The following is a 27,814-nucleotide window of genomic DNA, read 5'->3' as shown; positions in this document are numbered from 1 at the left end:
AAGAAGAATTATTCTATTAAAATGGAGTCTATGAGCCATCCCCAACTTATATAGAGAACTAGACAAATTCGGCAAAATATCAGGGTACAAAATAAACCTAACAAAATGTGAAGCTCTGAACCTACACATACCCCAGGAGAGAGCAATGGCAATGGCCCAATCTTTCCACTTTAAATGGAAATCAACAGCAATTAAGTACCTGGGGGTAATGATCACTAAGAAAACACAGGATCTATCAAAACATAACTATACCCCCTTGATAGAAAGGCTAAAAAGGGATATACAGCAATGGCAAGGATATAGTATATCATGGCTGGGCCGCATATACTGCTTAAAAATGAACATACTAGCCAGAATCTTGTACCTTTTTCGCACCCTCCCAATCAAATACCCAAAAATAGAGGGTAAATCACTACAACGTACTATGGATAAATTCATCTGGGAAGGGAAAAAAGCTAGAATAAGCAGGAAACAACTACAGAAAAGTAAATATAAAGGAGGCTTAGGGGTCCCAGATTTGTTTGGATACTTACAAAGCAGCCCAACTTGCCCAAATACAAGCGTGGCACATGGTAGAAGGGCAACCACGATGGGTTGCACTAGAACAAGCGCTGATCCAAGATACAAAACTGACCGAGATAATGTGGAAACCCACTCCCCCAGCATTCCTAAAACACGGGCCATCATGTATAGCCCACTCATTACGACTGTGGGTAAACTACAAATATAGAGACAAACTAAGCAAACCGCAATCACTAATGACACCACTATTTCAAAATCCAACTTTCCTACCAGGGACTAAAACATCTGATTTTAGATGGTGGATACAGAACGGAATTACAAAAATAGGAGACTTGCTTACTGGGAGCAGAGTCAAGTCATTCAATACCATGAAAGAGAAATATGACATCCCCATGCGTGAACATTATCGATACCTACAACTAACACACTGGGTGAAAACCTTCCTGAGGGAAGGATGCGACGGAAACTACACGAAATATGAAACTGAATGCAAAAAAGGTCTGAAAAGTAGGGGTACTTTATCCCGCATATACTACCATTTGATACACGACACTGGGAGCAACCCCCCTAACTTTCAAGAACAATGGTCCACGGACCTAAAACAACCCATAGACGATGAAGCATGGGAAGAGGTATATGAGAATATTACTAAAATCTCAACTAATACCTTACTAAAAGAAAATGGCTATAAAACCATTGCCCGGTGGTACATGACACCGCAAAAACTACACAAAATACAAAGCAATATACCTCCCACATGCTTCAGAGGCTGCGGGGAGATAGGCACATATATGCACATGTGGTGGGAGTGCCCACAAGCAAAGAAGGTGTGGGAGCTAGCCTTTCAGGAAATCAACGCATGCTATGGATCGTCTCTGCTTCCAGAACCACAAATCGCCCTCCTTAACCTATTCCCAGAAGGGGCCTACTACAGCGAAAATACCAAACGCCTGATAATCAAAATATGCTCAGCCACAAGAATCACCATAGCTAGACACTGGAAAGGCCCAATCCCCCAAACATGGACGGCAATAGGTGCCAAACTGGGGTAAATTATGGTAATGGAAAAAATTACGGCATTGGTGAACAATAAAGTACAAAAATTTAGAGAAACGTGGCACCCATATTTAAGCAGCCACCCTATCAATACGGGTATAGATCAGGACCCATAATGATGTACTCAAAAAAACAATAAAACAACACAAGAACCCTAATGGACACCTAACACCCTCCAAGGAGCAGAAATAAACAGACCACACAATGTTCGCAAAAAAAAAAAAAAAAGTTTTTATTATTGTCTTATGTTATCTTATCTTTTTGTTCTTTTTTTCTTTATTCTGTAATGCATTTTTTTTAAGGTTAAGGCATAAAGGTAAAACTAGGAACGAGTATAATATTGCCAAGCGCTGCTAGTTGGCAGAAGGTAAATGAGCAGGAAACAAACAGTTGCATGAGGAATATATGAATATCTACCTGCCTACCTGTCACCCAACATTAAAAGCACTGGTTAGAATACTACTAATACATGAACCAAACTGTACAGTATGTTTTTCCAATGTGCCTGCTTTTTCTTTTGTTGTTTCTTCTTTTTTCTGTACAAAAAAAATAAAAAAAAATTTTCAAATGAAAAAAAAAATGGAGTCTATGGGAGATAGCCTTCCCGTAATTCAGAGCTATCTGGGCTTCAGAATATAGAAACCCATACCTGTACCTAAAATGTATATATTAGATGCATACCAAAGATTTGGTGTGACATCCCCATGTGACATTATCCTTACTTGCTTGATAGGAATGTTCTGTACAGAACCAACACATGAGCCAAAAAGACTAATTTTTTCAGTTTTTAAAAATATAAGGTTTTATAATACGCATTTGGGGCGAAAATTGACATACTCCCATAGACTCCAATAGGTGAAAAAATGTTGCCCTGTAAAAAAAAATGTTGTGTGGTTTCTGCAAAATACACCCACTGACTTCAATGCATTTTATGAATCTTTGCCATTTCACACATTTTTTTAGCCACAAGGATAAGTAGTAGGGCATTTAAGATTACTTAGAAAGTCCATTTGCAAGACTTGACTCATTTAAACGTTAAATTAACCCAAAATAATTATTTTGTCACCAATACGGATTAATGCCATCAAGTTAAGCCCAAGTACAAGGTACTGTTATATTATTACAGAGGAAAAGAAAATCATTTGAAAGAATGCTCCTCTCAGAGCCTCCGTCTTTTTACACCATCCACACCCACTGCGCTCTATCGTCTTAAACCTTTCTATCTTGCTGCTCCTTACCTCTGGACCTCTATCCCTGAATACCTCCATAGGGAACACTCAACCACTCTTTAAGAAAAAGCTCAGCTGTTACCTTCTGGAGCACTAAAACACTATTTTGCCCAGTCCTACACTTAAGAGCAAATGCCCATACCTGGTGCACTCTTACCTTCCAATTTGTGCCTGTATGTTACCCAACCACTTAAGACTGTAAGCTCTATGGGGCAGGGACCTCCTTCCTACTGTGTCTCATACCACATGGCACTTATTCCCTCTGTATTTATACTTATTTATTGTATTTATTATAACACTTGTCCTCCCTGTGGGTTATTTTGTATATTGTAAGATTGTACAGCGCTGTGTACCCTTGTGGTGCTTTATAAATAAAGTTATACATACATACAATTATAATTATTAGGTTACAATGAAATCTATGGGAAATTGCATTCCCGTATTTTGAAGATAGTTGAATAATGCGTTCTTCCATAAGAGACCCCATGCCTGTATTACTAAATACTGTATATTATTTGATATTGTAAGGTTTTTATAAAGAAAAATTGTCCCTAGCTAATAAATTTTGCACCAGACACTAGATATACAAAAAACACATTTGGAAAACAGAAACACACCAACACCCACTCGGCGTGGTAGCTACATTTACTGATTTTAATACAGCAAGACACAATAATGGCACAAGACAATAGAAATACATTTCATGTTAACAGTGAAAAGCTAAAAGATGTCTAGAAGAAGAACTAGAGCAGACAGCATGATATTGCATTGTGTAGTCACAAAGGTATGTGCAATGCTTCATTTCCCATCCCAGAAAACCAACACAACATTCTACTTCTGAAGAAGGAACTAGCTATGTTCCATGGCTGTTTGGTTCAGTTGCTGCCTTAAGAATAGCATGACAAAGCCTATGTTGTTTTGTTCTGCTTGAGAATTCCCGGTATTCCTATCAGATTTTTTTTTTATTCTTTTAAAAAATGCAAGTGGGGGGGGGAAGAAGTGAGGGGTGTCTAACATTATCTACCAGTCTCCAACAACCCCCCACCAAAAGAAGATGAAGTCCAACAGCAGCTGGATGGGCCTAGGTGAGAAAATAAGGAATAGGCCAGCACTTCTTACTACACTGTATTTGCAACAACTATTGCATCATTCTGAGTACTTGTATGTAAATGCTTATAAGCAGATGCTATTTATCTAACAGACTGACATTGGAACACCTGCAGAATTCATTTAGGATTTGGTTTTCAGGACTTTTTTGGCAAAAACAATTTTCCACTTTTCTTATTCTTAAAAAATACAGAATAGCCACTTTTCAACAGTTTTTAGTGTAGTGCTCCTAGTGCTTCACTTGTTCAATTGCACAAGTGAATAGGAGAGTGTATAAGAGAAGCTTAGTGTATGGGAGCATTTTGTATTTTTAGTTATCGGTCAAATACAGAAAAATAGTTGGTTGAGGAGTTACATGTCCAGCATTACTTTCTTTAAGGTCAGACAGCAATCCTGGCAACAAATAAGCCTCACATCTGGAGGCGGTTTGTGGTCACGCTTTAAAAACTACATAATACTTTATGAAATAGAAAAACTGCTGGGCAAAATATCCTATAACAAATGGAGAAGACCAAAATCATACAATGCCCAAGTATTACTTAAAGGGCAAACATATTTTTCAGCCCTGTAAAATACACTGCGTGGTAATAATCATGAAGAGACAAAGATAAACAAACCAATCACAAGTCACCATAAGCCAGCTAAACCAAGCAATCACTTCTTCCTCTGTGTAATAGAAGGTTAGAGTACCGAGTGACCAAAAACTACTTCTTAACCTTTATACAGTGGTGTGAAAAACTATTTGCCCCCTTCCTGATTTCTTATTCTTTTGCATGTTTGTCACACTTAAATGTTTCTGCTCATCAAAAACCGTTAACTATTAGTCAAAGATAACATAATTGAACACAAAATGCAGTTTTTAAATGAAGGTTTACGTTATTAAGGGAGGAAAAAAAACTCCAAATCTACATGGCCCTGTGTGAAAAAGTGATTGCCCCCCTTGTTAAAAAATAACTTAACTGTGGTTTATCACACCTGAGTTCAATTTCTGTAGTCACCCCCAGGCCTGATTACTGCCACACCTGTTTCAATCAAGAAATCACTTAAATAGGAGCTACCTGACACAGAGAAGTAGACCAAAAGCACCTCAAAAGCTAGACATCATGCCAAGATCCAAAGAAATTCAGGAACAAATGAGAACAAAAGTAATTGAGATCCATCAGTCTGGTAAAGGTTATAAAGCCATTTCTAAAGCTTTGGGACTCCAGCGAACCACAGTGAGAGCCATTATCCACAAATGGCAAAAACATGGAACAGTGGTGAACCTTCCCAGGAGTGGCCGGCCGACCAAAATTACCCCAAGAGCGCAGAGACTACTCATCCGAGAGGCCACAAGAGACCCCAGGACAACATCTAAAGAACTGCAGGCCTCACTTGCCTCAATTAAGGTCAGTGTTCACGACTCCACCATAAGAAAGAGACTGGGCAAAAATGGCCTGCATGGCAGATTTCAAAGGCGCAAACCACTTTTAAGCAAAAAGAACATTAAGGCTCGTCTCAATTTTGCTAAAAAAACATCTCAATGATTGCCAAGACTTTTGGGAAAATACCTTGTGGACCGACGAGACAAAAGTTGAACTTTTTGGAAGGTGCGTGTCCCGTTACATCTGGCGTAAAAGTAACACAGCATTTCAGAAAAAGAACATCATACCAACAGTAAAATATGGTGGTGGTCGTGTGATGGTCTGGGGTTGTTTTGCTGCTTCAGGACCTGGAAGGCTTGCTGTGATAGATGGAACCATGAATTCTACTGTCTACCAAAAAATCCTGAAGGAGAATGTCCAGCCATCTGTTTGTCAACTCAAGCTGAAGCGATCTTGGGTGCTGCAGCAGGACAATGACCCAAAACACACCAGCAAATCCACCTCTGAATGGCTGAAGAAAAACAAAATGAAGACTTTGGCGTGGCCTAGTCAAAGTCCTGACCTGAATCCTATTGAGATGTTGTGGCATGACCTTAAAAAGGCAGTTCATGCTAGAAAACCCTCAAATAAAGCTGAATTACAACAATTCTGCAAAGATGAGTGGGCCAAAATTCCTCCAGAGCGCTGTAAAAGACTCGTTGCAAGTTATCGCAAACGCTTGATTGCAGTTATTGCTGCTAAGGGTGGCCCAACCAGTTATTAGCTCAAGAGAAAAGCACAAATTGATTCAAACAGAGAAAAATATTGCAGCCAAGGGTCCCAAATCCCCAACTTTTCTCTTTAATATCTACAAATATAATGGCTATAAAAATGTATGCTATCTGGGGTAAAGGATGAATTTTGACTTAGAGGTCCAGGTAATTCCATAAAGTAAAAAAAAAAAATATATTTCTCAAATTTAATGTTTGCATTCTAGAAACTTAAGATATTTCTTAAGAAACTCTTTTATGTTACTAGTCCTAATGTAATGTTGAATTTTTAGGGTTTCAAATCGCCCCATTTCAGGGGGCCTAAGAGACCATAAAAGAGCTAAATACTAAAGAGGCCCTTTATTTATACCCAAGAGAATAATGGGGGGGGGGGGGGGAGAAGACGTAGGTTCAGCTAAATAATGAGTGTGACCAGTTCTGCCTAGAAATTAACCCTATCCCAAATGTCTAGCACAAATCATCCTTGAGTCTACAAAAAAAATAAAATAGACAATGGAAGTATAGCTGGTCAGAAAGAATAAACAGGGGTGTCTTCCAATGTTATCTATGCAGCTGGAATCAGTATGCAAAAGGGAGGATTCTAGCTAGCTTGTAACTGTAACTTTTTCCTATATTGGGAACTTCCAGCCTTTACCCTTGTTCCTGAGACTACCATGGTTTGCTTTGGTATCTCCAAGGGACTTAAGTCAGGAATAAAATATGGTCATCATTAGGGATACTGACTTGCAAGACCCTAAATATTATAACATTTTGGAAGGAAGGTAAGCCAAGTCTCTGCACACAGAGACTCTGCCTTGGCCTGGGTGGAGACGCAGCAGATTTTGGCGCTAAAAATGGATACTTGCACATTTCAGCACCAAAATCCACTCCAGAGCCTGTGTGCCAGTCTAACACAGATTTCAGCTTGAAAAAGTATGAGTTTGTTTGTTTTTAAACAGAGATGACCATTTCTAACAATGTATTCTGGTTATAAGAAGAGAAAGATGAAAACAAATTAAACATTCATTAGAGCATTAATACACACCCTGTGTGTAAAGTAGGGGATTAAAAAAAAAAAAAAATAGCAAGGAACTGCCCTTGTATAAACAAGTTTCTATTTTGATACCAGTGCTTCAAATGCACTTCAAAACAATCTGACAAGCAGATATCTTACATTAAAACATTTTAATTTCTCTTTTTAACAGACTACAGGTAACAATTTCTGTACTATACTTGATTGGCTAAGGCCACTATAGTTAATATAAAACATCTGCATTGGTGAACACATCACTGCACACACAACCTTCCCATCGGTAAACATCTAGGTCCTAATTCATATATCTCAGGGGGTTGAAAAGAGGAATTATTTGTGGCGATCAGACAAGGACTGAACCAGTTTTCTGCAAGATAATTTCTTGAACCAAGTAAGTTTCTCTCACTTAAAAAAAAAATAAAATTCACTTACACATATTATAATAATCATATATCTCCTACAGAAGGAAATTACAACTGGATTTTGTGATGCGGAGAAGGAGGAAGTGTGGAAGGAAATTAGTGAAGTGTAGTGAGGGGGAGACGTAACAAATTGTCAGTTATGTGGAGTTTTTCCTTATATGGTGTAATCCTTACTCCATGCCATGCCAAAGAACGTCAGACTCCAAATAAGCAGGGAAAGCACACATTCTGTGCAAGTCACTGTGGTCTCAGGGATATGGAAGCAAGGGACTGAAACGAACATTAGATACAAATTATAAGACACAGAAATCCAAGAAAAAAGCTGTACCAAGTCATGTTACACATATCCAGTCTTTACATCTTACACATAAAAACAACAGTCATATATAATTTTCTGAAAAGATTTTATATATAAAATATATGAAAAGATATTATAACATTCACAGACATACTTCTGCAATTGCAATGAGTTATTTGAGAAAATAACTGCTGTTAAAAGCAGCATTCCCTTTCAAAGCGTTAAAGCATGCTGGGGGCTCTATTCAAGCAGCATTAGGGCTGTGGCACACGGGGAGATTAGTCGCCGCGTGACAAATCTCCCTTGTCGTGGGTGACTAATCTCCCGAAATGCCATCCCACCAGCTAAAATGTAAAATCGCTGGTGGGATAGCAAATGCGGCCACGATCGCCGCCGTTGCCTCGATTTTGGCAAATCGATGTGCCGCGTATGCCATCCCACCGGCAATTTACATTCTCGCCGGTGGGATGGCATATCGGAGAGATTAGTCACCCACGACAAGGGAGATTTGTCGCAGGCGACTAATCTCCCAGTGGGCCACAGCCCTAAGGGTTGTGAGAAGAAAAGGTACCAAGGGAAGCCAAAAGGTTAACCCCCCCCCCCCCCCATCCTCCTGTAAGCAGAAAACTGCACCTGCCTGTGGTACCTGCAAGCACGCAACCCTTTTCCTTCTTCCCGCCACTTGGGCATGTGCAAAGAAAAGCAGAGTTTTAACAAAAAAGGAGAAGTATAATCAGGAGTGCTGTCTCCTGAGCGGGGCCAAATTTACCTGTGGAGTGTAAAATTTTCCTCTAATTTCCAGTGCAAAAATGAAATTCAGCAATAAACTAATTTCTCATAGTAGAAACAGTAAATATTTACAGTTTTATTATTACATTTACAAGAGCCAACATATATTGCCAGCACTCTGCATAAGGCTACTGCCACATGGTGCCGATTCTTGGCCAGGTTTCGGCCAATCCACTGTCTCCAGAGTATAAACAGACAGGCATTTTGCCAGCCTGGGAGCAGACACAAAGGATTTTGGCACAAAAATGCATATTCACGCATTTCTGCAGCAAAATCTACTCCGTGTGTCCGCACCCAAGCCTAACCAATGACTAGCAGTCATTAGCCTAAGGTTATATAATAAGATATGCTGATACAGTAGCTAATGAGGGCCTTGCCCAAATGGCTAACAATCTATAAAAACAGGGATAAAGTGAGAAGCAAGATGTAAATATATGTAGCTGGGTGGTTCAGCTTTTAGGGATTTCTTAATGTATTCTTCCCAAAAATAAAATAATTTTCTAATAACTATCACTTTACTACTGTCGTGGGAAAACATTTTTATTTCAAAACGCATCAGTTAATAGAGATTCTCCAGCAGAGTCCTGTATTGCAATCTGTTTTTCAAAAATGCAAACAGATTGTTTTATAATATTTTTTAAATTTTACTTTGAAATTTCACATGGGTGCCACAGTCATGTGGCTTGTGGTTGATAAACTTCAGTTACCCTTTACTGCTGCACTGCAAGTTACAGTGATATCACCCTCTCCCTTTCCCCCCCCCCCAGCAGCTGATCAGCAGAACAATGGGAAGCAGCACCCTGAAACCTGTACCACTAAAAGTGGTAGATATCAGAATAACACTCAATAAAAAAAATACAAGTCCGGCTTGGGACTCCAGTTACATGGAATAGAAGAAACAATAGGTTATCTGAAAGCAGGAGCGCTGGCTCCTTCTGAAAGCTCAGACTCAGGCACAGTTGCATTGAGATGGCTGCCTACACACCTATATAACAACTATAAAAACAAACATTTTTTGGTTCAAGCTTCTGCTTCTAAAGAATTTAATTGCATTGGATCCCTCTCCTCCTCATTTGTATACTGTGCTGGCGCCATTTTGGAGGGAACGCAGTTGCTTTTCTGGTGCAAAAATAAATGCGATATTGCTTTTTAGAAATGCGATTTCTTACCTGCCGAGGTGAAAATCGAGTTCCCCTTGCCTTTTGTTGATTTGCCCATTATATTTCTTCCGGCAGGCACAAGGCCCAGATTCTGGCTAAACGGAGCAGCCAAGTTAAAGGGGCTGTTCACCTTCAATGTCCAAATCTTATTAAACCACCAACAATGCTCTCAAGCACATTAGAAATCCATTTTTCATATATAAAAAAAAAAAGTAAAAAGGCCACTATAAAAGCATCTTTTTCTACCTGTTAAATCAGTCCTTCTGTCTCTCTGATCAGTTTTCTGAGTGGCCTATTATGACACACTGAGAACCTCCTATATGCTTATATTATGTACATGTTTTGCCCTTACTTTTTTCCCATTGGACCAATTCATTGGTGCTTGTGTACATGAATTAGTTAATTTCCTCCTTGCAATGGCATAGGCAAATGGACAATGCACATCACAAATATTGTGGAAATATTAATTTCCACAGTTCTATTAATGTGAACTATTAGATCTGTGAATGCTGTACAAAGGTGAAAAACTTCTTTAAGTGGCTATATTGCCCTTTGCTCTGTTTTTATAATAAATGGCTTGGAAGAATACATCAACAAGCCTGTCAATCATATCACCTATGTTCCCAGTAGAAGCTTTCAGGCTGTCAATATGCATATGCAGTATTTTTCTTCCCTCCTCATGCCCTACCCAAAGAAAGATTGAAGTGATACAAATGAATCGGTTTAGGTATGGGCACGCAGCAAACTCATGAAAAACAAATCGAAATATATTTTGGCTGTGTGTCCCAATCTGTATCACTTCAGTCCTCCCCTGTAAATGCTTGAGGAGAGCAGGAAAAATAATGTGTGCACTTCACAGCCTGAAAGCTTCTACCAGTGCACATATCAGTAGAATACATATTGAAAAAAAAAACAAATGGTAGACCACCCCTTTTAGCAGGATGTGATGTGTGAAGGTTTATGTGTTATTTCTGGGAATTGATGAGTGGGTAAGAAAGCTTGAAGAGGTAAGTGTGTAAGCTTTAAAGTGATATTGACACTTAAAAAATGAATATTGATCTTTTTCGCTGATAGGGCACCTTTTGTAATTGGCTAAACAATCTGGTTTAGGAACTTTTAGTAACAACCTGACTGTCCCTTCTCAACCTGTCAGTTATAGCTTCTAATGCTAACGGACTGGGCAAATATTTTTAAGGTAAAATTATAAATAGAACGCATGTACTAATCATTTGTAGTAGTTACAAATTAGTTGTATATTGCAAAATATATATTCTATATGCACAGCATACTGTAAGTTGGTCCCTTAACTCAGGTAACTGGAAGCAGCTGGGGGCATCTTTGAAGGCAAAGATCTTCCCTGCTTAGGGGCTTACTACTGAGCTATTGAGCTTTAGTTCTCCTTTAAGAAACAATTTTAAACTCTACAGGTAAGGGGAATGTCAGATGGTGTGGAATGAATTCCACAGGAAAGGAGCTGCTCTGTTAGAGTTCTTTAGGCATGAATATAAAGAGAAAAGAGGCAAGTCAAGGTCACTAAAGGAGTCAGGAGTTTATATTGGACGTGTGATGTATTGGAAATCAACGCAAGGGCTTCCAGAGAGGAAGTTTGACAGATTAAGTAGATGAGTAAGGGGGAGATTGCAATAGACTATTCAGGAGATGAATGACGAGTGAACAAGTAATTTGGCAGTTTTTGTTGGCAAGTTTTTGCAAGGAATGAAGGAGAGTGTGGAGACAGATGCCGATGAGTTGACCAAGAGATGTAGATCAGAATTTAAAAAAAAAAAAAAGTAGCAGGTCCAAGAACAGAGCCTGGACCCCAAAAAGATTCCTTTAGGAACGAGGAAAAAGGAGCAGTAAGAGACAGGACAGAAGCAGTAAGAGTATGACTGGATGCTGAAGAGTGCTGTACCCTGTATGTCAGTAGGATACAAAAGCAGCATAGAGGTCAGGGAGTATATGTATATAGAAATATCCTTTAGATTTAACAAATAGAAAGTCATTGCAGAATGGTTAGTCTCAGCTGAATGGAAAAGGCAAAACTAGACTGAATTGGTTAAAGTAGAGAGTCAGCAGAGAAAAAGTGGACTAAGCAGTTATATATGGCACATTGTAAAAAGAGGGATAGGAAAGGAGAGAGGACAATAGCCAGAAGGGGAAAAATTATTATCTTGAAGCCAAAAATTGCACGATAAACTCTGTATGTAAAGTAAGGAGTGTGACAGTGGTGGTAAGCCACACTTTTCAATCATAATTTATCTGTAATTACATTTTGTTAATTTACTTACTTAGAACACTAGTGGTGTATTACGAGTTTTATGGAGAAAAAAATTCTCAAAAATTAGATACTGTATGCAGTGCTAACTTACAACATTAAATGAACAACAGACCTTGTGGTATGGGCATATTGCAGTGTAACACAAGCATGACAATTTCCTATTAGTAATTTGCTGACCCTTGGCAATGTAATTTCCCTGGGAGCTTTTTTAGGTATTGGTCTCACCCAACCTAACTGTTATGATATTTCCACTTGCTTTTACAGCACATATTATTGCCAGGTCTTTTCATAACCATGAAAATCTACAGATCTACCTTAAAGTGTACAGTACTAAGTATACATAATACTCCCAAGCATATTTATAAAAGGTAAGTAACATATGCCTGTCTTCATATTCTGCTTGTTACATGTATTGCAAAAATTATATCTTTAAGTTAGAACACCTTATCTGGCAAAAGAGCTTGAGGATCATGCATGGCTTCCAATTTTTTTAAGATCACCATTAGGTCACAGATTACTCTTTACAGCCAAAATGAATTATTTTGTCACTGGCAGAAGTTGCTGCCAAGTAAAATTTCACATTGTGTGACTCAGTTTTCATAGACATATACAGCTTTTTATCACACTGATCCAAGCCCTTAAAAGGTTGCCCTTAAATGCAATATTTATAAGAATTGTGAGGTTTTACTCATGGACAAGAAACACCTGTGAAACAGCTTGTTGCTGGCCCCAGGATTCAAGTAAAGCCCTTAAAAGTTAAGAGATCCAGATGTAAAAGACCAACGTTTGCAAATCTTCAAAATAAGATCAACATGGACTTACCAGCACATTAAAAAATGTCAGCATAAGCTGCTGGTAATTAATAAATACAAGCAAAAGTGAAGAATGATAAGTCTGTGTTAGCACATTAAAGGAGAACTACACCTCTTCCCCAGCTATAAAAGCCCCCTTAACTGCCTGCCTCGACACCCCTCATCTCTCCCTTATCGCATACTCTGTAACTTAAACTGCCCCTGTCGCAAACCCCAACCTAAAACTGCAGAGCAGCTGTGTATCTGGGCGCCATCTTCTGTTAAATCATAGAAGCTTCGTGTCACACCGCCGACACGGACCCTGCTTGAGCATGCGGAGTTGGGGCAATCAAGAAATCAGCTTCAACTGCACATGCTCAAGCAGAATCCATGTTGTCAGTGAGAACCGAAGCTTCTACAACTGAACAGAAGATGGTGCCCAGGTACGCCACTGAGCTGCTCTGCATTTTTTAGGTTAGGGTTTGTGACAGGGGTAGTTTTTTTTAAGCTACAGAGTATGCGATAAGGGAGAGATGAGGGGGGTCGAGGAAGGCAGTTAACGGAGCTTTTTTAGATGGGGTGTAGTTCTTCTTTAAGGCAAAAATGCTAGTAAATGATACAACAACTGCCTGATACCACCAGGACAGGCTGATCTTTATTCTTTATATATATTTCAAATCATCTTCAAACAGGTTTCTTATTTCCAGCTTCCAAGTCATAATGCTGGGGATGACTACAGCCTGGTTGCTAGGCTAAATCAAAGCAAGCAGATGACTAAATTTATATATATATTATATATATATATATATTATATATATATATATTATATATATATATATATATATATATATATATAAAACATTTTTTTTAATGCCAAAAAAGTGAACTAACGTTTCGGCTGTTACACCAGCCTTTGTCAAAGTTACATCAACCTATGAACAACAACCATAAATACTGTGTATGGTGGGAAATTCAAAGAAGGTTGTGAAAAAAGTGACGTGACGTGTTATATACATATACACACACATAACATACACATAAAATGCTGTCATTTTTTAATTTTTTTTTTATTTTCCGGTAACTAAATTGCATCTTTAAAGAAGAATGAAAGGTATTTATGGAAGTACCACTGGAGAAGAAAATACGGAGCATGGGCACTTGAATCCAGGTTGTATATCCAGGTTACATATAGTATTATATTGTTCCCTTTCTTGCTTGAATGTACAATGTTGCAAATACAAGAATCACTATTATATATATATATATATATATTTATATATAAAAATACTAATAGAATATTATACGGATACAAATGGTCACTGCACGGTGGTGTGAGAACAAATTTTTCAGAGAACAGAAAGTGGCTGACAAATACTACTGCCAATAGCGATTCCACTTACAAATAACTAAGCACATCTCATCATGAATTATATATATTTTCGGTGTAGTTCCCCTTTTGCCTGTGTTTACTACTTACACCAACAGTGCTTAAATTACTTGTTTTGCATAACTTGCCCAATTAGCTCAGTAGATGCTATAGTTTAGCCTAATTTTTTCCACAACACTTGAAATAATATTTAATTATTTGGCAAATGATATCACTGTTAAGCCTATCTGGCATGTCTATGTTTATTTTATGTGTATTCTCAGCTAGATGTTCCACAACTGGATCTTGAAAGTTCCACCTTTCCTCCCACGTTAAGGGCCGTGACAGACTGGGAGATTAGTTGCCACGACAAGGGAGATTTGTCGCGGACGAAATGCAATCCCACTGGCTAGAATGTAAATCGCTAGTGGGATGGCATACACGGAGAGGAAACGTCGGCGATTTGTATGCCATCCCACCAGCGATTTACATTCTAGCCGGTGGGATATATTATATATATATATATATATATATATATATATATATATATATATATATATATATATATATATATATATATATATATATATATATATATATATATATATATATATATATATAGATATATATATATATATATATATATATATATATATATAGATTATATATATATATATATATATATATATATATATGGTTTTAAAAGGATATAAAACAGCTGTATTGAGAGCTTTCTTAACATTTTCAAATCCACACAGCTGGATTTCAATTTGGGGCTTAGTATAAATATTACAGGTATAACTCACATATTTTTAATAAATACCACCAGTAGAGCTTACAATAAGTCACCCTAACATACATAACAGGGCAGTATGTTTGGCAAAAACAAACATTCTCCATAGACTGTGGCAGGTCATCAACTATTTAAAAACACTTGATGGGCAGTATTTACTTAATTTCACTTTTGCTAAAGAAAGCAAGGGATATTTATATACCTGTATACAAAATCTAAAAATAAATGTTTTTAAGTTAGTCTGTACAGGACAAAGACATAACTTAGGAGGTGTAATTAAGAGGTAATTTAGATATTTCCATAAGGAAGAAAAAATTCTCAACATTGCACCCATTCACTTTTACTGGCAATAGAGTGAAAGCTTGTATACACTTTTCTGGTAATTATATCTTGGAAATTCTGGCTGACATGTTTTTAAGTGATACTCACCTGTGGAAAGCAGAGGGTCTTGAAACAACAAAATCCATCATTCATAATAATGGTAAGGGCAATTACTAAACATGACACTGTGAGCCTAAGGGGGATGGGGGGGGGGTGAAAAATGCTTCTTCCGAGTCATGCATAGAGAATCAAGGTTTCATTTTAATCTGTGGAATCATGTATGTCTTTCTAGTTTAAACAAAAGAAATCTTTGGTTGAGTAATTCAGCAAATCCTGAGAGTGGCGTTCTTCTGCAATATATATATAGTTTGTTTTTGGAAGTTTAGATAGTTGCACCTTACACACCTTGTCTACATGAGTCCAACTGAATGATCTCATGTTATAAAAGGAGTATCACTTTCCCTTAAGGTTAAAATATATAGCTGTACCTACAATCATGGCATTTTTATAAGCTTCCCTTTCATATATCTTATTTGGCAAGGTCTAGCACCAACTTAAGCAAAATATCTTTAATATACCAGTTCATCAGCCTGTGAGCTGGAAAGGAAAGCAATGGAATTTGGGTAGTGCAGGGTAAACTGATCCCCGTAATTGTACTATTTGGCTCCAAACAGTCTGGTAGAGGCCCTTTTGGGATGTATAGAATACAGGATTTGGTATGTATGCTAAACTCTCTGGCACTCCAGGAGTCCAGAATTTTGCTGATGTGCCTAAATGTAATGCAGCAGGATTAAGAAACCTTTGGCATAGGCAACACACACAAATTTCCTGTAGATGAAAACCTGATAAAATGAAGTCTGACAGAATTATGCAAGCCTACACTATTTCTAAAGACAAAAACTATGCAGAAAATGAATTAGGACTATCTAACTAAAGCAAAGAAATAATACCGGCATAGTTGTCTGCTACTACAATTCAACTACTGCTTCTATTGCCAGAGCAACAAGTAAAGGCCCTGTAAAGACAAATGTTTTACTTCCCCCTTCGTATATATAAAATCTTACAAGAACATACAGAATCAAATCAGCAATACAATTTGGAGAGAAGTTTCTCCAGTTTTTCCGTGGGCTGAGGCATTCTGAATACTTTGTGTATTAGATCTTCTTGAAAATACTCATAACATTGTTTTATATCCAAGATCATGAGCTTGATAAAGAGCCTTTTGGCTTGAAACATTGACTAAAGGTATTTTAATATGTATGGATTGCTGTTGATTCCAGTTATGAAGTTTGAAGAAGGACCAGCAACAGAGGAAGCCTGGGAAAGCGCAAACTGATGTATAAAGTGTGGTCTAAGCAGAATGCCGTAACAGAATGTTAGATCCTAAATACTCTAATCAATTTCTTTAGAAAAAGTGATATTAAGTCTATTTCTTGGTTACGGCAAACAAGCCAATTATTAATCACTGTATAGTTATTATCTAATGAAACCGGGTTTATTTAACTTGCTTAGAAAGATTTTTTAACTTGTCCTTTGTTGGCCATCTGCACATAATATCATATGTTCATAAGGTATGCTCCAGCAGTAATTTTGCAACTGCAATGGATTTCAGTAAACAAGCAAAAACTGTAGACACCTATATTCTAATAATCTTTAAAACTGCTGGAAAAAAATGTCATGAGGCATAACTCCTATAAAAAAAATGTACCTTTGAAACATATATGTCAGAAAAAGTATAATCAGGCCTTGATTACACCTGAGTATGCTAAAGTAAAGTCCTGCATTACTGCGGTGCTTCTATTCTTAATTTAACCATATTTCCCAGGGCTGGCCATATACGGTTCACCGATTCTTTGCTCAGTGGTTCAGTTTAGATCGTTCCCATGTCAGCATAAATCACAATATACAGTCCCACTTAAAAAGATTTAAAGGGCCTGCTGACCACTTAAGGCCTATGTTTCCCATGTTTTTAAATCTTTGAGGGATTTTCGGACATTTCTAACATCTGTGTCTGTTTCACAGAAAACATTTATTCTTTTAATTCCTGCTTATAAATTCACCTCATTTTGTTTTCCATTAAAATCTAAGATACAGATTTTAAATCAAGCATGGTTTAGAAAGGAGGTATAGAAGCAGCCAAATCTTCCTCTATATGGGAGCAAGAAATTAAATACAGTGAAAATTTGGGGTTTTATGAAGTGATGGCATCCTATTTTCTGCGGAGATCCTTGGACTGCACTTGTTCCAACAGTTTCCATTGACTTTATTGCTTTATCCTGGGAAGACTGAGCTAGTTGGTACAAATGATGTCATGTTACTTATAAAACTATTTAACCTAATACTGTAATTTAATGTTCCAATGCAGGCTGTAATTGAATTTATAAGATTTAACTGAAGATGAGTATGTTCTGAAAAGAAGCTATGATTAAATACAAGCTGTGCCTAGAGGAAGCATATTTTTGCTTAGATAGAGATACATAAAAATCTAACATCACTGAAAAAAGATGAAAATGTGCCCCATTTGTTGCAAGGCATAGGAGTATAAGATGGAATGCCACAGTGACTGGAACCCAGGGTATTTAGCCAGTAGCAGCTAGCCACTTTACAATGTAGATGAACTCCTGCTTGGGGGGTACAGATAAGGATCAGGCAAAACGTAATGAATATCAGTTGGAAAATGGTCAGAACAACAGTTAGTTCCTTCAGTAAAGCGGAAACCATTTGCCACTGCCTGTCTTAACCTTTGCTTTTCTGGAACCCCAGAACTGCTGCAAAACCAACAAGGAACCTACTAATTTTAAGGGGCGTGGCCCGCCTTTGTAAATCTGCTCTACCGTGGGAGCAGAGTCCTCAGGCAATGAGTTAAAGTAAAATGGAGAATTTCAGCCTGCAAAGGCATTAAAATGCAAAAAAATGATGTACCAGTGTCCTGATTAAAAAAAAAAAAACACACACACACACAGGTTATCACTCCTCCCCCCCACTAAGAAACAATACCCAGCATGGAGAAAGAACATGAGTGCACCTAAGGGATGTGTACACTAACATAATCAAAGGAGAATTTGCCTGGGGAGCAGCCCAACATATGGCATGAAGTTATGCTGGTCTCCCAGCTCATGGGCACCTGGGAAACTAAGAATATGTCTCTAGCCCCAGGTCAAACATCAAAATTGAATTTAAAAAAAAAAAAAAAATCTGTTGGCTCTTTTTAAAAATTGATTTTAATGCAGGATTTTGCTGGAGGGCCGCTATTAGCTGATGTATTTTGTAGAAAACCATGTTTTCCCTTGACCAAACCCCTTTAAAGGAAAAGTAATTAATGTATTCTACTGTACAGTGCTGCGTACATAAGTAGTGTTTTATAAATAAAAATATACATACATACATACATACAAGTAACACAAAAAAATTTTTGAGTAAAAGATCTATTCTACCCTGCCCCAATAATTGCACTATCCTGCAAAACAATTATTATTTTGAATGCTTTAGTACAAAATACCTGTTAAAACTTGGCTTCCGGTCATTTGAAGAAAGGCGATACAGCGATGCAGGGGAAGTATCGGGGGAAGCATCCACTATGTGGCGATCGATTGATCGAGCCTAGCCCGACTCCTTCCTATACAGAAGCAAGGCTAAACTCGATCAATCGATTGCCGCATAGGGGCTGCTTCCCCCGATACTTCCCCTGCATCTCCGTATCGCCGTTCTTCAAGTGACCGTTTTTAACAGGTATTTTGTACTAAAGCATTCAAAATAATAAATGGTTTGCAGGATAGGGCAATTATTGGGGCAGGGTAGAATAGATTTTTTACTTAAAAAAATTTAGTGTTACTTTTCCTTTAAAGGGATTTGGTCAAGGGAAAAGTGTTACTTTTCCTTTAAAGGAAAAGGAAAGGTAAAAACTAAGTAAGCTTTATCAGAAAGGTCTATGTAAAAACAGCCATAGGCACTCACAGAATAGTCCTCTATCAAAAGAAAAACAGGATTTCTTTTCTTCTTTTGTGTACTGTACACATGATCTTGTGTTTCAGACTTCTGTCTCTCAGAAAAATCCTTCAGGGCATGGGCATGAGTCTGCTCAGTTTGCTCCTCTCTCCTTCTCCCCCTGCCTTTTTCCTCCCCCTTACCAACTGTGTGAAATCTAAGCTACCACTGGCTAGAGCTGGTCTTGTTCATATTTGCAGTTCTGTACCCATAAAATAGATAGGGTGAACACAGACAAAAATCAAGTCCTGTCATTTCTGCTTTCAGCATGTTAAAGGTAAAGACACATGGAGCTATTTAGTAGCAGCTACTTGTCACGGCTACTAAATGCCAGAAAATACCCTGCCATAGACAATACTGAGAATCGCCTCTGCTAAAACACACATAGAGACAATTATCTGTAAATGATCAGCATTGTGATAGCTGCTAATAGTAGCTCCTTATGGGTATAACCAGCAACCAGGAATGGAAATAACTGACACAACTTGCTGTCGATTGGTGTACACCACACAGTAATTACCGTATTTAAAGAGGATGTTTACCTTGTTAACAAAAAAATTGTTAGCTTCCTTTAAATGTTCGAATCAAGTTGGTGCTTACACTACACAGTGTTGGGTTTTGTACCGTGCCAGTAGAGGAGGAGGGGGTGGGAAACCAACCCCTGCCTCAGTAGCATAACTACAACTTTTCACAAAGGAAGAAGACGACTGATACCCGTTCCCCCTTTCCCTCGGTTTCTGTCTGTAAATGCAGGAAAAGGTGATGTACCATGTTAGCCAATCAGCTTGAAAAAGGAACTAAAATGTTCTGAAAGCTTGCTATGGTTATCTTAGTTAGCCAATAAAGGTATCACCTTTATACCACTTTTGTTATTTTTTATTTCAAAAGGGTTACCCTGTAAACATTTTTGTCTGTAAATAAAGTTTTCGCCCAGAAAGCTCCTGTACCCGTACCCCACAAGAATATTTGGATAATGGGACAGACACTGCTTCTAACAGCAACTATACTGATATTGTTCCGTCATGAAATCAGAGCAACCTTTCAGTATAAATTGTGCCGATTTGTCTGGTGTTCTCCTTTAAATACTTTGGGTAAATACCATAAAATTCAGGCAGCACCAGCTGCAAACTTCCATAAGAGGAAAAATAACTTCAGTACTTTGCAGACTGAAGTAATTAAAGCAACTTTGTAGCAGGTCTTATTACATTTGTTTTCCTATTTTTATGCCTCTATCAGATGTGCCTGGTTTTATAGGAATAAGATTAACTGCTCCCGTTGTTATTTCTTGTATTTTTGTTTGTTCTCTGTTGTTGTTGTTCAACCATCACGCTTCCTACAGACTCACAAATACATGCCCCTCCCAGTCTGCTCTTCACTTACCTGTTGTAAAATCTTTAGACTTCAGTTAATCCTTGGCCTCTGTTTATAATAAATGTACTCTAATCTATGCCTCACCTACATAATAAAATAAAATCCAGTCTTCAAGGCATAAAACACTGACTGTTTAATGTAACACACCAACTAATATGCTAAAATATGGACACGGCAAGCTTTCAGCTAGCTCAGCTAGGAAAATACTATGCAAAACTTTAGCTAATATTTTACAACATGACCCCCTGGAGCGGCAGAGTATGATAAACAGGAGAAGGAAAGGACTTCTGTACTATAGATATTTCAATAGCGCAGAATGTATGTATGCATTTATTTCATAATATGAGTAGAAAAGGTCAGCCTTGTTCACTACTTTCATATGAATTCATTGGCTATTCCATACAGTAGAGGAACATACTGCACCCAAAGTTAAAATAACAACGTGCATAAAAACCTTAGGAATTCCTGAAGTTGCTTCATAAGGAGAAAACATTTATAAACAAAAGATCACAGAAGCTCTTCTGAAACAAGATTAAAGTCATGGATTTGCAGAGTATTTCATCACTTACAGCAGGAAAGCCTGTTAAACTGATGGACTGGCATGTAAGGCAAGCAGAAACTGCTCCTGTGTGAGACTTGTTAAAACAGAAGATTTTTGGAGTGTTTCAAATTATCACATGTTATTTCTTTCTATTTCTTGAGACATTAATATCCTAGACTAAAGAAGAAAGTAGATTCATAACAACCCTTTCTGTCTGTCAGTCTCAACAAGATAATACCAGTAAACACTACCTACAATATAAGTACTGTAACCTATATTTAATCAAAAAAGGAACCCTCAAAAACAATGATTATAACACTTTTGAATTATAAGCTCTTACCAGACAGTAAAAGGAAACATAAAAAGGTATGGGACCTGTTATCCAGAATGCTTGGGACCTGGGTTTTCCAGATAAGGGTTCTTTCCATATTTTGGATCATCATGCCTTAAAGGTGTTTCGTACGACCATCGGTCGCACGAAACATCGTAAGATCCGCCACACACCATTCAGGGCTGAATCGGCAGGTAAGGAGGTAGAAACAATAGGATTTCTACCTCCTTCTGCCGATTCAGCTCTGAAGGGAGAATTTTGGTTAGGCGCCTTCTATGGCGCCCGATCAAAATTTTCAAACTGGTCCGATCGGCGAGTCGTCCGATATCAGCAGCTTCCTGCGATATCGGTCGACTCGCCGACAAGCCATACACGCACCGATTATCGTACGAAACGAGGTCTGCTGAAACAGTATTTAAACGTTAAATAAACCCAATAGGATAGTTTTGTCTCCAATAAGGACTAATTATATCTTAGTTAGGATCAATTAGGGATGCATCAAATCCAGGATTCGGTTCTGTATTTGGCCAGGATTTGTCTGAATCTGGCCGAAGGGTTAATATCGCCGCATAGACGCAGAAGTGTAAAATTTTTCATTTAACCCCTGCAAATCCAAATTAGCATATGCTAATTAGGATTCAGATTCAGTTCGCTATTTGGCCGAATCCCTTAACATGGATTCGGTGCATCCCTAGGATCAAGTACAAGGTACTGATCACTAAAATCTCTATATCTTCAGAACATGGCAATTTTTCTTTTTTTCAAAAGCTAGTTCTAAAGACAGGCATAGGGGCAGATTTACTAATCCCCGAATCCGAATGGGAAAAAATCGTATTGGAAACGAAAATTTTGCGACTTTTTCGTCGGCGTCGCGATTTTTTGTATTTGTCTCGACTTTTTCGTCACCGGCGTGACTTTATCGTATTTTGCGCGACTTTTTCGAAAAAATCGCGGGACATACGAAAAAGTCGCGACGGCGACGAAAAAGTCAGAAAAATACCGATCATTACGAAAAAACGCATTCGGACGCCTTCGGACTGTTCGTGGATTAGTAAATCTCCCCCTTAGTATTGCACCTTTTGTCTACATGCAGATAATTTTACTAGCTCCCAAGAACATGCTCTTCGTTTCAAATGTAGTGATCCCCAACCATTGGCTCATGAGCAAAATGTTGCTCAACCAACGCCTTGGATGTTGCTCCCAGTGGCCCCAAAGCAGGAGCATATTTTTGAATTCCTGGCTTGAAATGAAGTTTTGATTGCATAAAAACAGCTGTACTGGCAAAAAGCATCCTGTAGGCTGCCAGCCAACATAGGGGCTACCAAAAAGCCAATTAAAGGACAAGGAAAGGTTAATATAAATTAAAAGTAAATCTAAAGGCATCCTTTTTAAGTACTTACTGCATATCTTAATTCCTAGATCCCTGCTTGCTTCTGTGAGATATGGTGCTGGCAGCCTACAGCAGTTAGAAGACTCCAGTGACATCACTGAAATCTCTCTCCCTCCCTGTAGGCTGCCGCGCAATGCACAAACAGATAGAAATGACAAACTCACAGGCAATGAGTTAGGCCCAGAAACTCTAGCGGTTGATATCACTAACTCACGACTATATCTGAAGACACCATTAAGCAGCATTTCTAAGGATATACATTATAATATTTTTCTTTATAGGTCTTGTGCTTCATAAATGTATTTGTTTAAATCATAATTACAGTGGAAAAATAGCCATAGCCAACAATCTGAGAGCCCCTGTGTTTCTAAATCTATGTTGCGTCTGTACCAAACAAAGCAGCTATTCAAGGTATCCACTGGAATCAGAGTAAACCGACTACAAAAAATCACCATTTTATCTACAGAAACCCCCTGTCCTATGAATGAACCAACTGAACACCTGTCAAGCAATATATAAAGCATGCTCTAATGAGAACTATCTGAACATCATCTTGGGAGACTAACAAGTGCCAATGTACTAAGCTGCAGTATTTGTGTTTTTACACCAAAGTCCTCTTGATGTAAAAACACAACCCAACACTTTCTAACAACCCTGCTCCTGGCAGGTTTACATATTAGCTGTGAATTTATCCAAGAGAGTTCACAGTGGAGTTTACAATACAAGTAGAAAGTACAAGTAGAACCTCAAAAAAAGTGTTTATCCCCATTAAGTGAAAGCAATGTGCATCTATATTTGAGGGTTTAAATCCTTAAAATTCCAGATTACTGTTAAAAAATGTCTGGTACAAGTAACTGAACAGAGTATGTGAACCACAAATTCACAACAGCATTTTCACATGAAATTATTTGTGGAACCAAAACTCCAGTAAAAACTGCATAAACCAAAAAGGATCTTGACTGCATGTTATTAATTGTTTAAAAATCTCAAAAATATATCAAAGACTAGCTGATAAAGTGTAACTGACTGCAGCTCCCTATAAAAGCTGAAGCAAAATCTTGGCATGTGTGCCCTGGGAACCTGCAGGCTGGGACCACTTCCCCAGGCACTGTGCATTAAATTGACTCATTGGCAATCCATAGCAGCGCTGAAAATATCAGCTAAAAACTGAAATGTAGTCTATATGTAACAAGCCTACTGTTTTTATGAATGGTTTCAAATGCCCAGCACACTAATAGTACTTAGTTGGAACCTTTAAGATCTGCCACAAAGTTCACCATTCACTGACTTGTAAATATATTAAGACCCTTTCCCAATTTCATGTGCTATTATTTTAAAGCACTTAAAATCAGTTATTGATGCAATATTGTTCTAGTTTGACGAGTTATTTACATCCCTAAGGCCTATAGCACACACCTTTTTTTCTCCCTGGTGTAAAGCAAGCCAGCAATGAAAAGACTAATTAAAGTGCTTTAAAATAAACACATCACACAGAATGGGTCAAGAGTATAAATATATTAGGATGGATGGGTGCAGGTGGCATTGGGCATTTTTCCAATGCTATTAAACTAAAAGAAACTTTTTAAAACTGGAAACTGCATTTTAATGGAGAAGTACATTTCCTATCAGACCTTTGGATGGATTTGTAAAATATAAAAGATGATAAATCATTGACAAGAATCAATTTTAATCTTTACAGTTTTAGCGCTTGTGTTCTGGCACAAGTCCTGTGATTTTATAACATCATTAACTTACAGCATAGATACCGAATGCTTCAGAAAAAAAACCTTCTTTCTACTTTCAAGTTAAGGAATTGTTTACATTACTTTATAGTGATCCTATTTGTATTCTGTTTTGTTTGTTACCATTGATTATTATAAACAACTGGTGAGCTGCATAACTTGCTGGCACAATATTTATAAATTACGATGTTGCCTATAGCTGTGGTTCTTAAATGGGACCTGTCACCCTAAGAAATCATACCAAATTATTTTCTATTGTGTTTGTCAAGCAAAATACATTTCACTTGCACTATATAAATTATATAAATCTCGTTCCCTTCTTTTTGGAATTACACAATTACTGCAAGCAGGCAGATGCCATTTTGTGGACACTTATTAATGCAAGTTTTGTATCACCCCAAAATCTTGTATATGTGCCAGAATGCTCAGGCCCAATGGACTAGCTACACAATTAGATGGCAAGGAGGAAGGGGGAAAGTGAGTGCTGAATGGAAAGTTGAAGTAATTGTCTGCCCCGCCTCTATACCTAAGGCATATAGGCGGGGCAAGATATATATGAATGACAGCTGGGATTTTTAAAAACCTTTATAATGGGTTTGGATTTGTTAATAAAAAAAATTTAATTTGGGTTTCATGTTTACTTTGAAAGAGACTTTTAATGTACAGCTTTTTATGTGTAGGTGACAGGGTCCACTTTAAACCTTTTTCTCCAAGGCTACTAATAGACAACACCCATGCCTCGCTCCTTTGAATGTAGTGACTGGAACCACTAGGAAAAATTAGAAGCCGCTGCTATTTAATAGAAGCAAAAAACACACTCAGGCCTCAACAAAGCTGCAACCTGCTAAAATAAAACAAATAATACGATGATAGGCGTCCATGATGATTATATTTCTTTACATTGCATTTGCTATTGGGTTAGAGACCTCCGCCCAGTCACAGTGTCTGTTTGGGGAGCGAGATTTAAGGTGCCCATACACCTTAAGATCAGATCACTTGGCTAAGTCGCCAAGCGAGCGGATCTTCTCCTGATATCCCCCACCAATGGGTGGGTGATATCGTGAGAATCCAGGCTAATTTGATCGTTATTAATTATAACGACGGCATAGTCAGTCCGGGGACCGCATCAACTAGCCGATGCGGTCCCCGATCCGACTAGATTTTAAAACCTGCCCGATCGAAATCTGGCCAATTTCAGGCCAGATAACGGTTGGGCAGTCCCGTCGGCAGTGCCCATACACGGGCCAATTAGGTGCTGAAGGGACCTTTAGTTATTTCTTTGATGAAAGCAAAATAAAAACTTACATAACATTACACTGATACTTTTTTCTCAGGGTCTGATAGAGTACACAAAGAAACAAGAGCCACGGCCTTCTACATATACAAGTAGTAAAAGGGAAATGCATGCTTCATTGGTGTTAAATATAAAGATTCCTATTATACTTGACAAACAAACAAGTTAGTTTTCTATAAACCTATATGCAAAAGAAATGTGTACAAATATTTTGGTAACAAAAGTATGGATTTTACACATTGTAAAATAGCTGTTGCACTAACTGGTAGGTAATAAGTATTGTGGAGAAACTGAAATGTTACTAATCCTGCTGTCTCTAACATTTTATTTAGTTCTTTTAGTTTCTAGATTAGGATCCAAATCTGGCATTTTTAATTTCAGATGGCAATGCATGGGGTGGGGGACAAATATATAATGTCAAACCACAACCTTTACTAGTGTGAATATGCTCATGCCCAGCAAAGTTATCTATTTTCATGTTTAATTGCAACAATAAATGTGAAAATGTGAACTTAGTGTTTAACCCAATCAGTGAAGGTAAAGTTCAAAGTCCAATCTGTAGTCCCTTGCAAAACACCAAGTCCATATGTTAAACATATTTCATTACAGGCATAATTGAGCGATAGAAATCCACAACATTTGCAAAACCTAACAATATATACTGAAGCACTGTACCTTCACTTTTATGATCAAGCATACCTGAGGTACCTATTAGACCCACTCTGCAAGCCATACTCAGCACTTTTCTGAGACACATTTTGATATGCAGAATATCTTGTCGGCACCTAGGGTGTCATATGCAACACTAATGATCCAAAAATGAATGGCTATTTAATGCTGGTACTTTGTTCACTATGTGATTAGACATAAGTGTGTGTAAAACAACCAATTCCAATAACTGTACACACAAAAGGATGCCAATAAATGGTGATCTTCATTTATTAGCTCTCTACCTGCAGTAACACAGCCCTAGAAGGCAACAGCAGCAAACAATATAGGCACAGGGGACACAAGAGACTTGATTGAGGCCACAGTAGGAATATACCAATAGTCATTATTGTGGCATTCAGCCCTGTGCACTTGATCACTAACAAAGGCTCTGCTCAACAACTGCAGCCAGAATGTCACTCTGCTCAGCAGGATCAACAGACTCCCCAAAGAGCATCACACCTACACTGGATGCCAGAGACACCCACATAAGGGGAAAGTAAAATGCTTATACAATACTTCAGTGTAACACTGTATATATTAATCACTCTCACTAATGTATACAAGATAGAAATGATTTTTATCACACATGCTGCATCAAAAGTTACACATTCCAAACAAGCTAAACAATGCATGCACATTAATGGCGAACACACAGTGAACTAGTAGTAGCAACTACCTTTTCATGGCTACTAAACTTCAAAAAATACCCTACCATAGACAATACTGAGAATTGCCTCTGCTAAAACACACTTACGGTGAAGACATATGGAGCTACTAGTAGCAGCTACTTGTCACGGCTACAAAAATAGACAATGCTGGTTATTTACCAATATTTGTCTTGACGGGTGTTTTAGAAGAGGCAGTTCTCAGTATTTTCTATGGCAGGGTATTTCCTGGCATTTAGTAGCCGTGAGAAGTAGCTGCTACTAAGTAGCTTTGTGTGTCTTCGCCCTTAGAGACAATCAGCAAATGATCAGCACTGTCTATTTTAGTAGCCCTAAAAAGTAGCTGCAACTAGTAGTTCCGTGTGTCTTCACCCTAACAGCTCAAGAAGCAATAGAAAATGATGAAAAGCAGTGTTGTTCATGGCTCAGTGCATCATCAGGACGAGAGAGACAGAGAAGCGGCTGAATCACCAGCACAGCCCTCACACATGGAGCAGGCACACAGGA

General features: G+C 38.0%; 1 protein-coding gene across 4 annotated transcripts in view; it reads right to left on the bottom strand.

Moving 5' to 3' along the window:
• Positions 1-27,814, bottom strand: part of smtn (smoothelin) — an 81,433-nt gene that overhangs the window by 52,927 nt on the left and 692 nt on the right.

This window comes from Xenopus tropicalis, chromosome 1 (assembly GCF_000004195.4).
Source record: "Xenopus tropicalis strain Nigerian chromosome 1, UCB_Xtro_10.0, whole genome shotgun sequence".
Taxonomy (NCBI): domain Eukaryota; kingdom Metazoa; phylum Chordata; class Amphibia; order Anura; family Pipidae; genus Xenopus; species Xenopus tropicalis.
Note: the sequence above shows the minus strand (reverse complement) of the source record. Positions and strands in the feature narration are given on the sequence as shown.